The sequence below is a fragment of the Salmo salar genome, chromosome ssa15 (genome assembly GCF_905237065.1).
Source record: "Salmo salar chromosome ssa15, Ssal_v3.1, whole genome shotgun sequence".
Classification (NCBI taxonomy): domain Eukaryota; kingdom Metazoa; phylum Chordata; class Actinopteri; order Salmoniformes; family Salmonidae; genus Salmo; species Salmo salar.
The window spans coordinates 51,701,523-51,718,694 of record NC_059456.1 but is presented as its reverse complement, the minus strand read 5'-3'; the positions used below and the strand labels follow the sequence as shown (position 1 = coordinate 51,718,694).

Here is a 17,172-nt window from a genome sequence, read left to right as displayed (position 1 = left end):
AGGGTGGCTGGAGTCTCTGGCAATTTTTAGGGCCTTCCTCTGACACCGCCTAGTATATACGTCCTGGATGGCAGGAAGCTTGGCCCCAGTGATGTACTGGAACTTCGCACTACCCTCTGTAGCGCCTTACCGAGCAGTTGACATAGCAGGCGGTGATGCAACCGGTCAGGATGCTCTCGGTGGTGCAGCTGTAGAACTTTGAGGATCTGGGGACCCATGCCAAATATTTTCAGTCTCCTGAGGGGGAAAAGGTTGTCATGCCCTCTTCACGACTGTCTTGGTGTGTTTGGACCATGATAGTTAATTGGGGATTTGGACACCAAGGAACTTGAAGCGCTTGACCCGCTCCACTTCAGCCCCGTCGATGTTAACGAGTGCTTGTTAGGCCCTACTTTTCTTATAGTCCACGATCAGCTCCTTGGTCTTGCTCACATTGAGAGGTTGTTGTCCTGGCACCTCACTGCCAGGTCTGACATCCTCCCTATAGGCTGTCTCATCGTTGTCGGTGATTAGGCTTACCACTCGTGTCATCAGCAAACTTAATGGTGGTGTTGGAGTCGTGCTTGGCCACACAGTTGTGGGTGAACAGGGAGTACAGGAGGGGACTAAGCACGCACCCATGAGGAGCCCCAGTGTTGAGGATCAGTGCGGCGGATGTGTTGTTGCCTACCCTTACCACCTGGGGGCGGCCCGTCAGGAAGTCCAGGGTCCAGTTGCAGAGGGAGGTGTTTAGTCCCAGGGTACTTAGCTTAATGATGAGCTTTGTGGGCACTATGGTGTTGAACGCTGAGCTGTAGTCAATGAACAGCATTCTCGCATAGGTGTTCCTTTTGTCCAGGTGGGAAAGGGCAGTGTGGAGTGCGATTGAGATTGTGTCATCTGTGGAACTGTTGGGGCGGTATGCGAATTGGAGTGGGTCTAGGGTTTCCGGGATGATGGTGTTGATGCGAACCATGACCAGCCTTTCAAAGCAATTCATGGCTACCAACACGAGTGCTACAGGGTGGTAGTCATTTAGCCAGGTTACCCTAGTGTTCTTGGGCACAGGCACTATGGTGGTCTGCTTGAAACATGTAGGTATTACAGACTTGGTCAGGGAGAGGTTGAAAAAGTCAGCGAAGACACTTGCATGTTGCTACGACACAGAAACGCGAGCGCACACACACTACTCAGTCTACTGGGTTTCCCTTAGACTCAGGCTTCGGTTCTAACGACAGCGCATGACCTAAGGCCCAAGCTTATAGCTCCGCTTCAAGGCCTCTGGTCCTGATGACAGTCCCTTAGCCTCCTGCTCTGGTGGGTCACAGAAAACACACTCTGGAGTGGACGGCGAGACAGACCTGCTTCTTCTACCTCACTCCTCGTCGGTCACAGCAAATAGTCCTCACCCCCCCACACCTCAGGGACTATGGTGGTCTGGGGGTGAGGACTATTTGCTGTGACCGACGACAAGGGAGGTAGAAGAAGCAGGTCCGTCTGTCTCTCATGATGTCTGTCTCTCATAATCCAACCTGGCTGGCTGTGGAGCGAGGGAATAGATGGAGAGGGCTGGGCTGGTCCTATGGGGCCTGTTGTAGTGGTGGCGCAGAAGTCCTTATATGGGCATAGTGGCAAGCAGGAGGATCCCGGTGGTTCAACGCACGAGTTGTCTTGTCCTCGACACACTAGACACTCCATTACTCACCACACACGATACACCTAGGCAGCCAACGCGCCATGTGTACAGCACAGGCCACTCCATCCAACACATTTTACCGACGAAACAGACCCTTTCCCTCCCTCTTTCTCCCTCTCTCTTTCTGGAATGGAGAGATTCAGTCTGCGTTTCCCCTGGAAGACACACAGCAGGTACTGGAATCAGGAAGAGAGACTATCTGCATCCCAAATGGCATCCTATTAACTATTTAGTCCACTCCTTTTCACAAGGGCCCATAGCACTCTGGTCAAAAAGTAGTAGAGCACTAAAAATAAAATATAGTGCCCGTCGGGATAGAGAGAGAATACAAGAAAATAAACATGTTTTTCAGCAGAGTGGAATTTTCCAGCCCGGTGACCCTACCACAGTAATAACAAACACCAGTGTTGTACCTAGATCAGAAGAGATAGGATGGTGTGCATCTCTAGCAGAGAGTGTGAAAGGCTTTGGACATTCAACGCTGAATCATGGCCAGTCTCTCGAACTTCTCCTTAGCATGATGAAGTTAGCCTGGGTGCCAGGCTGTTTCTGCTCTCTTGACAACTCCTTATGGAATGGTCATGCTAACGACAACGGAGTAGACAAAAGCACAAACAGATCTGGGACCAGGCTATGACGAAGAGTCTACAGGAAAAGTCTGCTTAGACACACACACTGCTAATGAGCTTAAGACGTATGCTAAGGCTACATCACAATGGCTAACTATCTAGTGTAACACGACAAAAGACTTCCAGTGTGTGTGGTGCTAGTCGAATGCTGATTGATCTGTCAGACTAGTAGTAGTGTCATGGATAATGGGTGTTCCCCTCTGACCTCTAGGGTCTCCTCTCCTGTCAGGAACTCGGGACAACGTGATCCACCTCCGCACAGTCACACTTTGCTGAGAGCCTCCTGTCTAGGTGCTAAACTGTTGCCATGGCTACTACGGGCCATTGGACGGGGGAGCACAGGCAGATGACATTTCTGTAGTGGAACCCCACGGGGGGGGGAGAGAACACACACACACCTCACCAGCTCTTTGTTCCTCACTGACACAGTGAACCAGAACACTCAGTCAGACATTCTACTCAATTCTGATGCTACTCAATGTGTTCCAAGCCGACCAGAGAGAACCCCTCTCATCTTGCTTCTCATTCAGCCCAGGGGACGACGACTTCCCTTCAGTCATCCCAGAAGCAGACAGATTTGAGGAACATCTTTCACAGACACTTTCAGTGACACGCGAGAGTGAATGAGTGAGACAAACACAGTTCTCTGAGTCAGAGAGAGAGAGAGAAAGAGCGAGAGACGTCTAGGCCTAAGTAGGCCACTTAATGACTCCGTCAGAGTCAAAAGAACTCTTTGTATGGCATGAATTTATTATCATAGCTACAGGCAAATGTGAAAATACAGAAATGTTGGCCATAGTCACGGCCTGGCTAGTGTGTCAGTCAGAAGGTCTGTTGTTGACGAGCTAACTGAGATACCAGAATTCACCTGGGAATCCATTATTCACTAGAATGTTCCCCACCTCCAGCAGGAGAGCGATAGACAATGCTCAAAATGGAGGTCACCCAAGGGGAGTCAATGGGAGTCTGGCAAAACCCAGGTGGTGCTCTCCCCATGCTGCCGCCTCAGGATTCCAAGATGTCCGTCTCTTTCCCTGTGTGTTGTGCATGTGTGTACATGTGTACAGCGTAGCAACAGCACTCCTCGGTTCTTGGCAAAGTGTTTTTCCTGTGGCGAGACATCTGCCTGAGCTTAGTGTGAGCAGCTCTTAACCGACAGACTGGCGCACTCTCTCCAGGGTCAACCCAGGGTTAGTGATGGAGGTTCAATGAACTGGAAGATCAACAGCGTCCCACGAGTAAACGACTGTGTCAAAACACCAGGCCATCTTGCCATCTCAACTCTGCACGACAACAGCATGGCAGTCTAGCCTGTCTCCTCTCTGTTCACTGAAGCAGTGGATATGATTTAGTTAAGAGCACATCCTTTTTCTTTAGGAATATGATCTTTTTATTTAAACATTGTTTTTACCAGACACGTTGACAGAACACATTCTGAGCCATTCGGAAGCTGGGGCTTAGTAGGTGTAAGGGTCAATTCCTGTTCGTTCCGGATAAGAAAAATCACCTTCATTCATTCATTCATTTCAATTGAATGGCCAAAACAGAATTGACCCAAAACCAGCACTGAACACAATGCCAACACTAATATGCTTATTTCCACCAATCCCTTGCTTGGACTAGGGCACCAAGATGTGTTGACGGGCAAAAGGGACAAAGTTCAGCGTTATCGTCACAATCAGTCTCATTTGAGATGTAGACTCCAGATCAAAGTCTGATTTCATATTAGCAATTCTGACCTTATCTGATAGTTGAAATACAACTTCCTTCATCTCTGTAAATTCTTATATCAGCCAATAAATATTAGGAGCAATTGCTATTAATTAGTTACATATCATCTTTAGAGGTTTGTGTTAGCAAATTAGCCTAACTTGAGTTAATAAAAAAATAAAAAAATCTAGTCTACACATCACATTGTCTATAACTATCATGTCACCGCTTGTCCTACATTTGTCAAGGACATATACACCCTGCTATTGCGCTGTGCCTGAAGACAGTCTAAACACAAATCAATACCAAAGAGAGCAGGAAACGCTGTTTTTGCTCTTCCTCTGCACAAACCCTGCTAACTAGCTGAACTCGACCTGAACGGCGTGGGAGAAAGTTCTCACCCAGGTGACTATTTCAAATCAGTGTAACTACTGAGACAGACTGCTGCTGAGCTGAACATGAAGAGAAAAAAAAAGACAAAAAAAGCCAAAAGCTTGCCAAATTAAAATGTACAAAAAAAAACAGAAAGATGAATTTCCTGTCTGTCTCCATTGTTTGTACACACCACGCAACTCAGCGGCTTAGAAACCCACTAATTCAACCGTTAGTTTGAACATCTAGCTTAGTCATACAGCCTATCAAAATGTTAGTTACCGTTCATTACCAGTTGACGGAAGAAGTAACTTTTGGAATCCGACTCGTCAATCGCAGGTTCAAAAACGTCAAACCAACCATCAGAGTAAGGACGAGCTTATGACGGCATGAATGGGCGAACAGACTGTCTTTAGACTGTTTCGGGACAGCTGGAGAGAGACCACTGAACAGATGGATGAAAGAGGAAGAGGTCAGGGGAGCACTACTCATAAAGGACAGAACACGGTCAGCGTAATCTCCCCTGGCTGTATTCCACTGCTGTTAGGAAACACGGTATATTCCCCAACTACTGACGAAATGGAAGTAACACCAACAGATTTCCAAGTCTTAGAAATGTTTCAAACCAAGACTGCAAAACTTGCTGTAGGGCCAAGGCAGAGCACATCAAATCAACACTAGAGTTTGAAATTAACTTCTGTCCGGAGGAGGTTTGTAAAAAGGCCTGGCAAGCGTAGCTACTACTAATCAGTACAGTAGTACCAAATGTAAAGAGCGTGTCTTTTGACAGCCACCAATTTGTCCCAAAACTTCCCCAATAATACAAATTTCACCTTTGGCCCGTTGTAAGAATACAAACCAGAAAGTTAAAAAAAACGACCCTCAAGCCAAATCCCTCAATTAGAGTAACATTTCACGCCAAAAGAACCATAAAAGTCCTTGTGAATATGTATTTAGCGACTACGTAAGGCTAACATCCGGCCTTGGTTTACATGTCTGTAACCTCAAGAGGTGAATGTTACGCGAGGACAGCGACAAATACTCACTGTAGTACAGTAGTACTGGAACACTGTAGACAGGATGTTATTCTGTAGCAAGGCAGTGTGTTCTGTGTGAATGCCTAGCCGACATCCTCTATCACGGTAACCTTCGAAAAAAAAAACATTTGAATAATGTTTTGGGACAAACGGCATAGGACTTAGTGATTTAAGCTACCATATAAAATCATTTGTCACAGGCAAGCCACCAACCTAAAACGCATTAAGCTCAGGCTGAAGCATTTCAACTACAGCCTTAGCCCACAACTGCATGCTCCACTTTATCACAACAACCATGTGGCGCTCTCATATCCATTCTTCAAGACCTTACTCGCGACACTGTTTTGACTGGCGAGAAAAACCAGGCTTAAACTTTGGTTAGGAGAGCAGAGCTGTGCCTCCCTCAGGCTTGGAGCTCCAGTAATGGGTTAGGGAGCTGAGCTCAGCTTCAGGGAGGCTGGCTGAGTTTTGCCCTTATATGGGCAGAGGGCATGGGGGTTGGGTGTGGAGGGGAACCTGCCTACCCACCCACCATGGTTGCCTTGCTTCCTCTGACCGACCGACTGCCACATGGACTAGCCCTCCTCTGAAGGGCACTCAGCTGCTCACTCCCATTAGCACGTTGGGCTAAAGGCTGGGGCTGAACTCAGACAAATGCACTGCAGCCCCCACATGTGGATTTGTAGTAAGAGGGAGGGAGATTATGACATCTGACAAACACTGTACAGAGGTTAAGGGTCACGGCATCAAAGCAACATTTTCAATTTTAGACGTCGCCTCACTCGTCTGGCTTCTTGTTTACCAAGCAGTGTAGACCTTCAATTAAAGCAAACAGTGGAAAGAGAGACAGAGCTAAAGGGGTAAGGAGGAAACAGAGGTAAACAAGAGCTCTTTAATCAGTCAGCCCAGCCAGCAAGTCAGTCAGTGGCACTGAGAGACTGAGGGTTGCTGTGGTATTCAGAGCCAGAGAGGAGTGCCCTGCCTGCCCTTACAACCAGTTTATTACCGCGTGGGACTCCAGGCGTAAAAAAAAATCCTCCTACGTCGACCTCGTCGGCCTGAATAGCACTTCTGTTCTGGTGGCTTCTGCATGTCAAAAGCACTGAGACACAAAGGAGCCATTTCTCAGTGTGTGTGAGAGAGAGAGAAGAGAGATTCACTACAGGCCTTTTTCCCCTGGGGGTGGAGACTGCTATGGCTTTGCTAAGCTAGCTAGGCCCAACATGTAAGCACAGAAATGTTAGGCCTATTTGTCGTAAGATTTCAATGAGTCGCTTTTATCCTAAGCAACTGCTATTCAGTAGATAATGTAAGAATCAAACCCACTCTGGCGTAACAAGCACTGAGCGATTAGAACCACATTACACAATATATTATTAGTACAGTATAGTCTGAGGATAATAACCATTATAGTGTTGTCTGAATGAGATATGGCCTAGGCCTGAAGACAGAGGTCATTACTCCGGCCGGTCCGCTTAGGATTCAGTGACACGTGGTTATGGAGGAGAGGTGTTGAACCTGCCCTTTTTGTCTGTGGTCCATATCAGGCTGTCAAACATATCTAAGCCGCCCCACCTCGTTACTTCCTCCTCAACATGGTCCAAATTCCTCACCGTCGCACTGCAGCTGCTGGCCAGCAGGTTGTCGTCGGCAACGCCGAGTTAAATAGGTTAGAAGTTATACAACGAAAGACCGCCTATAAGGGAAGAGTGGTTTTCACATAAGCCTCTTTGGGCATCCAACCTCACCTCCACAGTGTTTTACTCTTTTTTTTATCTGTACTGTTTTGTCTTTCACTTATTTTCTTTGGTGCGAATAAATAAAACCTAAAATCAAAACATATCAAGAAATTTGCAAAAGAGGAAGAGAGTTGAACAATAAAGCTAAATGAATTAATGTGGTTATGATTTGTTCTTTTATAAAGTTAGTTTCAGGACCCCTTTCACACTATTGTCGAAGCATGCTCGCTTAACTTGATACATTTCTCAATATTGCACTTGACCCGGTGTCTTTTTTGGCGCATTCGGTTATTACATACTACCCAGAGATGGGTGACTGCGCTTCTTTTTCGCCTGAACAATATTCCCAGTACTTTCACAGACTGTTACCATTACCAAAACAGCATAAATCTCCCTCCTGTTCGAGCAGCTGCTGTAATCAATGAGCACGCTGCGGAGCTGAGAACAGACAGGCAGCCATGCAGGGGCCAAGGTTTACAGTCAAGATCAGATACCAGCTAGAGAACTCTAAAAGAGCGGTATGAATGCGTAGCTAGCAAGCTAACGCTCCAGGATTAGGCCTGTATCACTGACCAGTCTATTCAAATCATAAGGCGACTAACGACTGAACTGTATGGCATTATATGACCGAGTGCATGGCTAACAGCCACTCCTGAATAAAACAGGTTTTTAGGGCCACCATTGACCGGTCATCAACTAAACTATTTGGGACTAATGACTGAACAGTTACTGTGTAGCCGTGTCATTTTTGGGCAGGTAACATAGGATGAAAGTGAATCACGTTAAGGACTAGGATAAGGAAACTGGTGTTCCCAAAGCATTAGGTGGCTTACAAAAGACTGTTGAGGCGTTTTCAACCACAGATTAACAAATCGATATGATAGCCTAAACAAGGCAGAATTGTCTACGATGTCAATGTAGCTAACTAACAAATTAGGTTACAGTGTTTGACTTCATTTCAAATAGGCTACCAGAGGGAGAATTAGGCTTACCGTTAGTCGATTTCCCAGCATTTATTAGGCCCATTTCCTTCTACACAACACACAAAGTGCTTTGAAAGGCTGGTCGTGGGTCACATCAACGCCATTATCTGTCGTTCTGCCCCTGAACAAGGCAGTTAACCCACTGTTCCTAGGCTGTCATTGAAAATAAGAATTTGTTCTTAACCGGTTAGGGCTAGGGGGCAGTATTTACACGGCCGGATAAAAAACGTACCCGATTTAATCTGGTTATTACTACTGCCCAGAAACTAGAATATGCATATAATTATTGGCTTTGTATAGAAAACACCCTAAAGTTTCTAAAACTGTTTGAATGGTGTCTGAGTATAACAGAACTCATATGGCAGGCAAAAACCTGAGAAGATTCTGTACAGGAAGTACCCTCTGACCATTCCTTGGGCTTCTTGGCTCTGTTTATTGAAAATGTAGGATCTTTGCTGTAACGTGACACTTCCTACGGCTCCCATAGGCTCTTAGAACCCGGGAAAAAGCTGAATGATGTAATTCCAGCCGCTGGCTGAAAAACTTTAGCGCCTTTGGTTAAGTGGTCTATCAGAGGACAATGAGCTGAGGCGTGTGCACGGGGCGACACCATGTTTTTAGTTTCTCTCTCTTTGTACTAAAACACAGATTCCCGGTCGGAATATTATCGCTTTTTTACGAGAAATGGCATAAAAATTGATTTTAAACAGCGGTTGACATGCTTCGAAGTACGGTAATGGAATATTTAGAATTTTTTTGTCACGAAACGCGTCGGGCGCGTCACCCTTCTTTACCCTTTCGGATAGTGTCTTGAACGCACCAACAAAACGCCCCTATTTGGATAGAACTATGGATTATTTGGGACCAAACCAACATTTGTTATTGAAGTAGAAGTCCTGGGAGTGCATTCTGACGAAGAACAGCAAAGGTAATAACATTTTTCTTATAGTAAATCTGACTTTGGTGAGGGCTAAACTTGGTGGGTGTGTAAATAGCTAGCCCTGTGATGCCGGGCTATCTACTTAGAATATTGCAAAATGTGCTTTCACCGAAAAGCTATTTTAAAAATCAGACATAGCGAGTGCATAGAGGAGTTCTGTATCTATAATTCTTAAAATAATTGTTTGTTTTTTGTGAACGTTTATCTTGAGTAATTTAGTAAATTCACCGGAAGTTTGCGGGGGGTATGCTAGTTCTGAACGTCACATGCTAATGTAAAAAGCTGTTTTTTGATATAAATATTAACTTGATTGAACAAAACATGCATGTATTGTATAACATAATGTCCTAAGATTGTCATCTGATGAAGAGCAAAGGTTAGTGCTGCATTTAGCTGTGGTTTGGGTTTATGTGACATTATATGCTAGCTTGAAAAATGTGTCTGATTATTTCTGGCTGGGTACTCTGCTGACATAATCTAATGTTTTGCTTTCGTTGTAAAGCATTAAAGCCTTTTTGAAATCGGACAGTGTGGTTAGATTAACGAGAGTCTTGTCTTTAAAATGGTGTAAAATAGTCATATGTTTGAGAAATTGAAGTAATAGCATTTCTAAGGTATTTGAATAACGCGCCACGGGATTCCACTGGCTGTTACGTAGGTGGGACGAAATCGTCCCACTGGCCTTAGAGAAGTTAACTGACTTGCCGAGTTAAATAAAAGGTTAAAAAAAAAAAAAAAATGAATCCCAGAAACCCACTCCAATTTGCATTCCGCCCCAACAGATCATGCAAATCTCTATTGCACTCCACACTGCCCTTTCACACCTGGACAAAAGGAACACCTATGTGAGAATGCTATTTATTGACTACAGCTCAGTGTACAACACCATAGTGCCCTCAAGCTCATCACTAAGCTAAGGACCCTGGGACTAAACACCTCCCTCTGCAACTGGATCCTGGACTTACTGACGGGCCGCCCCCAGGTGGTAAGGGTAGGTAACAACACATCCGCCACGCTGATCCTCAACACAGGGGCTCCTCATGGGTGCGTGCTCAGTCCCCTCCTGTACTCCATGTTCACTTATGACTGCACAGCCAGGCACAACACCATCATTAAGTTTGCAGATGACACAACAGTGTTAGGCCTGATCACCAACAACGGCGAGACAGCCCATAGGGAGGTGGTCAGAGACCTGACCGTGTGATGCCAGGACAACAACCTCTCAATCAACGTGATCAAGACAAAGGAGATGATTGTGGACTACAGGAAAAGGAGGACCGAGCACGCCCCCATTCTCATTGATGGGGCTGTAGTGAAGCAGTTTGAGAGCTTCAAGTTCCTTGGTGTCCACATCACCAACAAACTAACATGGTCCAAGCACACCAAGACAGTTGTGAAGAGGGCACGACAAAACCTATTTCCCCTCAGGAGACTGAAAAGATTTGGTATGGGTCTTCAAAAAAGGTTCTACAGCTGCACCATCGAGAGCACCCTGACAGGGTTTGCATCACTGCCTGGTATGGCAACTGATTGGCCTCTAACCGCAAGGCACTACAGAGGGTAGTGCGTACGGCCCAGTACATCACTGGGGCCAAGCTTACTGCCATCCAGGACCTCTATACCAGGCGGTGTCAGAAGAAGGCCCTAAAAAATGTCAAAGACAATTACCTCGACTAACCAGTGCCCCCGCACATTGACTCTGTACCCCCTCTATACAGCCTCGTTATTGTTATTTTACTGCTGCTCTTTAATGATTTGTTCCTTTTATTTCAGTTTTTTGTATTTTTCTTAAAACTGCATTGTTGGTTAAGGGCTTGTAAGTAAGCATTTCACTGTAAGGTCTACACCTGTTGTATTTGGCGCATGTGACAAATAAAATTTGATTTGACTGTAACCTCGCTCTTAGATTTCCAACACAAAGCGTTAGTCTCAGACTCTCCGGATATGAATGAGAAAAGTGAAACGTGAGCAGGACATTTGTTTACTGACAGAGTGCAGCCATATAACCGGGGCAGTTCAGTTCAAACACTTATTTCCCCAGACAGACAGGTTGGGTGAAACAGGAACTCAAACTACCAGATGATGATTTGCAGAGCATTTCAGAGGAGCACAGGGCAGGCACGGCCATATACAAATAACTCCTTTCCTGTCTGGGGGGAAAAAAACGAAGCGGAAAAATAAAATCCTGGAAGCCCAATATTGAACAGAAACAAAACATCTGAAAAATGGCTACTATGGCAGTGTTTCCGCTGCAATTACTTAGCTGTGGCGCTGTGCCACGGCAAAATCATTGCCTCCATGGCAAAAAAAAAGTATGGAACATTGAAAAAAATATATTTCTGCTGAGGTGCACTTTGAAGATGCTGGAACAGTCCACATTTGCTTTACCTCTGCAAACATAACGAGTAATGAATAGGAAAACACAGAAACGCCCCAGTAGAACAGTTTATCTGTGTTCTATGCGAGACAAATATTCCCCTCGAGGCACAGAATCGAATACAGCCTGCAAAAATAGGCTATTATTTAGTAGGCTACTCAAACTTTTACCAGCCGCACCGGTTTGCACTTTATATGGCCTGCGTATGGTCTAATGAACGAAAGCCCGAATTAAAGTAATAATCAACAGAATAATTGAACACAAAATAGGCTACCGCGTTGTTGACCTTCCAAACATGTGATTTCACTCATGCAGCACCTGTTTCTACGATGGTGTTGTAGTCTATTCCCTGATCATAACCTTTTCGTTATATTTCTCCGGTTAGGCCCAAGTTAACCATTTATACATGAGCTAGGCTCTCCGGGCAAAGTAAACTTGGCAATGCTTCGTATTATCACGTGGGGAGAGGAAAGCTCTGCGCATGGACAAATTAGAAAGTTTTAGCACTACACAAATAAGGGACAGTTCCCAGGTCCGCACCGACATTGCATGGACCATGCATAGGCTACATGAAAACACTGCTATGGCATGTAGGCTAAGGCTATGGACACGTCCGTTCTAACATTACCAACATTCATCACTTCATTTCACAGATCAGGGCATTGAACAATATAGCCCAGAGCCATAAAGATCAGATTTATATATGACTAAGATCACTTTACTGGTCAATTGATAGTTCTGAGGTAGCCTAAAGGCTGGTTCAGAGATGAAGGGGTTAAGTCAGACAGCCAACCCATCTAGACCTATCCAGAGGCATCCCAATCTTATCATCATGGCTGAGTCTGAGCAATGAGGCTCAGGTCTGTGCTGCTGCTGTCTGAATCCAGTCCATATGGCCCTTTAGCTGATTCAGCATGCTGCTGCACCCTGATGGGCCATGGTAAACTGCCTGATAATCTGCAGAGGGCATCTGAGAGGAGGAGACTGGGGGCGTTCCAGCCGGTCATTATGGAGGTCGAGCTGTAGGCAATAACAGACGGCAGTCGCTAGACTTTATTATAAGATTGCTATATATATGCTAGGCCTAATGGTGTATTATTGTGTCCCTGAGATGTTTACGTTAAACAATTCTCCAGGTGTTGAAAGATCTGATCGTCTGACCCTTAGGCGTATGTCTTGAATAAAGCTCAGAGGAATTACTTGGTTAGCTAGGCCAATACCAAAATCAGATATTAGGCTATTGGAGGAAATCCGGTTGGATAATAAATGTTATGCCCCAAAATAAGATTGACGCAAAGCTTGATTTAGACTTCAACGAATGACTACCAAAGTAAAATGTAGGCTAGTTCTCTATAAAAAAGCCCTTTTTAAAAAAAAGGTGTTTTCAATAACACAACATGATGAAGACTAAAACATTCAAAGAAAATAATTCTGGCAAAATTTTGGTTAAAACACAAAAAGCACATTCGTGCAAAATATCAATCAGACAATGTCTACGGTATGTGTTTGCTACTGGTGATAGGACACCGCAGCAGCAGCTCAAAACCACAATAAACAGCAAGCCTCTGACTGGTTGTGAAAGTGGCAAGCAAGCGCATCCTGTTTTTCAGTCACAGTCAGGTGCACAAAACTGAGCAGAGGACATTTGTGGATTAACTATGATTTTACACTCGCTTCTCTGCCAGCTGGAGAGAAAGTGGAGAATTTGGGTGGGCAAACTATGCTGATATGTTATTTAACTAGGCAAGTCAGTTAAGAACAAATTCTTGTTTACAATGACGGCCTACCGGGGAACAGTGGGTTAACTTGCCTTGTTCAGGGGCAGAACGACAGATTTTTACCATGTCAGCTCTGGGATACGATCCAGTAACCTTCCGGTCACTGGCCCAAACGCTCTAACCATCAGGCTACCTGCCGCCCACGCTTTGCCAAGAGCTAATAGTTTACTTCAAGTTCTTTCGCACTCAGTCCATATAACATGTTCATATGTTCCAACACATCACTCACCATGATATCTGGTGTCTAGAAATCTCTGACAAAGTCCTCACAAAAACTGTACAGTAATTGATTAGTCAAGGTTCAAGGAACTGCAACAGGAAAAAAAAAATATATCTTCAATTAGGTTACAGTAGGTACAGTATTAGCGGTATGACACTGTGGCAAAAAAAGTTGAACCTACTTAGACAGTTCCGTCATTTCCAGGTCAAATTATCCATATTCACAAAACCCATTTGCCGTTACAGTGCTGACTGAAGAAATGCTGCAACAAGATACCTGGCGTTCCAACCGAAACGAAACACACCAAGAGGCCCCGCTCCCAACTCAGCGTTGAGAAGTGCAGCTGTCGCTGTACATCCAACAACAGGCAGCGTTTCACAATGGATCAGGCACAATACTAAATCAAGGAATCCTCTGGTGGTGAAGGAATAGCACAGGCTGGTTTGGGCACACAGACAGAAACACAACAAGTATTTGGGTGGTCCAGTCAGCTAGCTATGTTCCCATGTCTAACCAATGAAGGTCCATTCTCCTGCCTGCTGCTGACTTGTTTGTGAGCCTATGATGAATCTGTTGGGAGCTGCTCTCTCTAATACTGTAATCACTTTCCCAGGAGCTAGAAGCAGCAGTCATTAATTGGCAGTTAGTTGGTTGTCAAGTGAGAAACAGCTGTTGCGGTCTGATACTGGCAGCAGCACCCTAGCCAAAAATCACTAGACTCCATTGCCGGTTTGGCAGTTTGGAACAGAGATCCAATTCCCAATTGTATGGGCTGGATGCCCTGAGCTAGGAAGTAATTTTGAGTTTTGATTTTGCTTCTAGGCATTCACCTGAATGCCTGAGACACTGGCCTGAGGCTAGTGATGTTGTAGCTATCAGTAACATAGTTTGTTAGCAGGCTTGCTATCTGAAAAGATAGCGTGTATGGCCATGCTCAACTGGACTACGGAGAGTTGTTGATATTCAACACGTTATCAAACGCTAGTTTTACCTTCTCAAAACTAGGACGTGTAACAGTATGAACATGCAAGGCAGCAGCAGTTAGCAACACACTTTAGTTAGCTAGTTGGCTTACTAGACTATCAGCATTACTGTCAAGCTCATGATCAGAAAACAATTCCATTGCCGAAAAGAACTCCGTATTTGGATGTTTTACTACGTTTTTAGAAAAAAATATTTAGATACAAATGTATAGGCAATTGTTAGCTAACGGATTTAGCTCCCTACCTAACTCACCATGTATGCATTCGTATTTTGGCAAACACACGAGTAGGCTAGTTACGTTAGCAATCTCACTTCCTGCGGCGTTTTCTATCCATTTGAACTAGCTTGACACTAACTGATTCTGCGTCGCTAATGTTGGCTACACATTTCAGCGACTACCGTTCATCTTAATTAGCCAAACAACGGTTCTTAAAGTTGCTCGCTCAATTACACTTACCAGTGATTTCTTAAAATATTACTTTGAATGGGAGATCCGATGTCTCTGCACCCCGATAGCCCACTTTCACCCCCTACTTCCAACCTTACAACAACGCTGTTTTTTCCATGGACCCCTCCCTCCAACACCGTTATAAAGCGTGTCACTAAGCCCCGCCCATACCAAAATGTCATTGGTTAGTATATAGGCGCCGTCCGATATCGACCAATAAAACGGAAATTAGCTTACCTCTTTGGCCAATAGTGACGTTGAAAACGCACAGTGGTTGTGTCTCGCTCCATGGCTGAAAAATAATGAAATGAGACTGGACTGCAATAGATATGAATGCATCTTTTCTAATTTGTGTTGAAATGTAGACTTTGAATGTATCCATACTGCCTTGCTGTCTATGTGATGACGGTACTCCTCACAAAGTGGCAAGATGTTGACCTATGCGAAGTTGCAAACTATATTTTCAATATTAGTATCTGTTGTATCCCTACCACAGTTTTAAAATACAGCAAATTGAAATCAATTGTCGTAGACTATTCAGATATCTCAGGGTAAATTGGAATCCACTGTGTAGAGTAGTACGTTTTTCCTTTGTGCAATGCCAGCTCTATCATCAAGGCTTTATAAAGATTGATTGATGTGCTCACAGCATTGACAACATTTCCATGGGGGGACATGTTCCCCCGATATTCAGAACAGGTAAATTCATCCCCCACAATCATTTATTTTAAATCAATACAAAAAAACAGGTCGGAGCCCCCCAGATGGCATAAGAACACGTCATACGCAATGGCAACATGTGTAGAATAGCAGGAAATTTGCTTTAAAACTGTTTTTCTTTCTCTCATTCTCATTGGTAAAATGTGAAGAATAGTATGAGACGAGCTATAAAACAGCAAAATGTGTAGAATTGCAGGAAATTAGCCTTTTAAAGGTTCATTTCTGTGTAACAATTAAGTATCTTACTGTGATTGTTTTCAATTAAAATGGTAAAAAAGAAACAAAAAATTGCTTCTAGCCAAAGAGCAATTTCTCAAGCAAGAATTTTGCTGGGACTGTCTGGGAGTGGTCCGAGTGGGAGGGGAAAACTGAAAATTAGTTGTTATTGGCAGCGAGGTTTGCAACTCTCTTTCTTATTGGTCTAATAACTAATTTACCGCCTAGTGATGTCACCAGGCAGTCCAAAACCCCATCCCACCAAAACAGGCTGAAATTTCACGCTGTCTTTTTAAACAGCTCTTACATTAAAAGGGTATTATCATAATTTCCACAGTTTCAGAGTATTATTCCAACCTCATAGTGTGGAAATATATAAAACACAGGAAAATTGGGTTTTTAACTGCACTGTACTTTTAAAACGGGAACATTCTCTCTCAGTCTCATGACATAATGTGTAGAATAGCATTATAAAACTGAACATTTGTCTCTCTGCCCCATGTGTTGAAATGGAAGTTAGCGGGGGTGGGTGGGTTGTGGGGCTCCCTGGAGGTAGGTGTTCCCCAGAGCACAGCAAGGACAAGATAACAGGAAGAGGACTTTTAATGCCACATGGTACAAAGACTATTCATGGCTAGAATATTCACATGTGTGTATGTTTGCCACCTTTAGAGCCCAGCCTTGAACCAGTTACATCAACCCTTAAGCTTCAGTACCAGTAAGTAAAATATTACTCCTGGACTCTCCTCTGACTCTCTTTCTCTCTCTCTGTCCAACAGGCATTCAGCCAGTCCTTAGTTCAACTCATACCACATTCAACCCTGAGGTGTCCCAGTGCTAGAGACCCTATTTCTTTAATATTAAAAGGATAGTTCACCCAAATTACAACGTTGGTTTCCTTACCCTGTAAGCAGTCTATGGACATGGTATGACAGCAATCAAGGCTCCTTAACAGCTGCTACCTTCAAGCCATAAGACAGCTGAAGAGTTAATCAAATGGCTACCTGGACTATTTACATTGATCCCCTTATTTTATTATTATTTGATTCATTGACTCTCTTGCACAGGCTCGATGTATACTCACTACACACTCACACATACTACACTGACACTCCAACACACACACGGACACACACACAAAACACACAGACACACATGCACATTGATGCCACACAAACACACACACACACACACACACACACACACACACACACACACACACACACACACACACACACACACACACACACACACACACACACACACACACACTTCACGTGCGCTGCTTCTACTCTCTGTTTATTATCTATGCGTAGTCACTTTACCCCAACCTACATGTACTGT

General features: G+C 44.4%; 1 protein-coding gene across 9 annotated transcripts in view; it reads right to left on the bottom strand.

Moving 5' to 3' along the window:
• LOC106571599 (CYFIP-related Rac1 interactor A) overlaps nt 1–15,027 on the bottom strand; it is a 28,899-nt gene extending 13,872 nt beyond the window's left edge. For 4 of the 9 annotated variants that reach the window (XM_014144856.2, XM_014144850.2, XM_014144855.2 and 1 more), the window contains exon 1: nt 14,902–15,027. The gene's annotated coding sequence lies outside the window, so the exon portion shown is untranslated. Of the gene's footprint in view, nt 1–5,432; nt 5,534–14,696; nt 14,716–14,901 lie in introns of those variants that run through there. The other 5 variants (XM_014144852.2, XM_014144853.2, XM_045695857.1 and 2 more) reach the window with 3 other exon arrangements.
• Nucleotides 15,028–17,172: the final 2,145 nt, after the last annotated feature.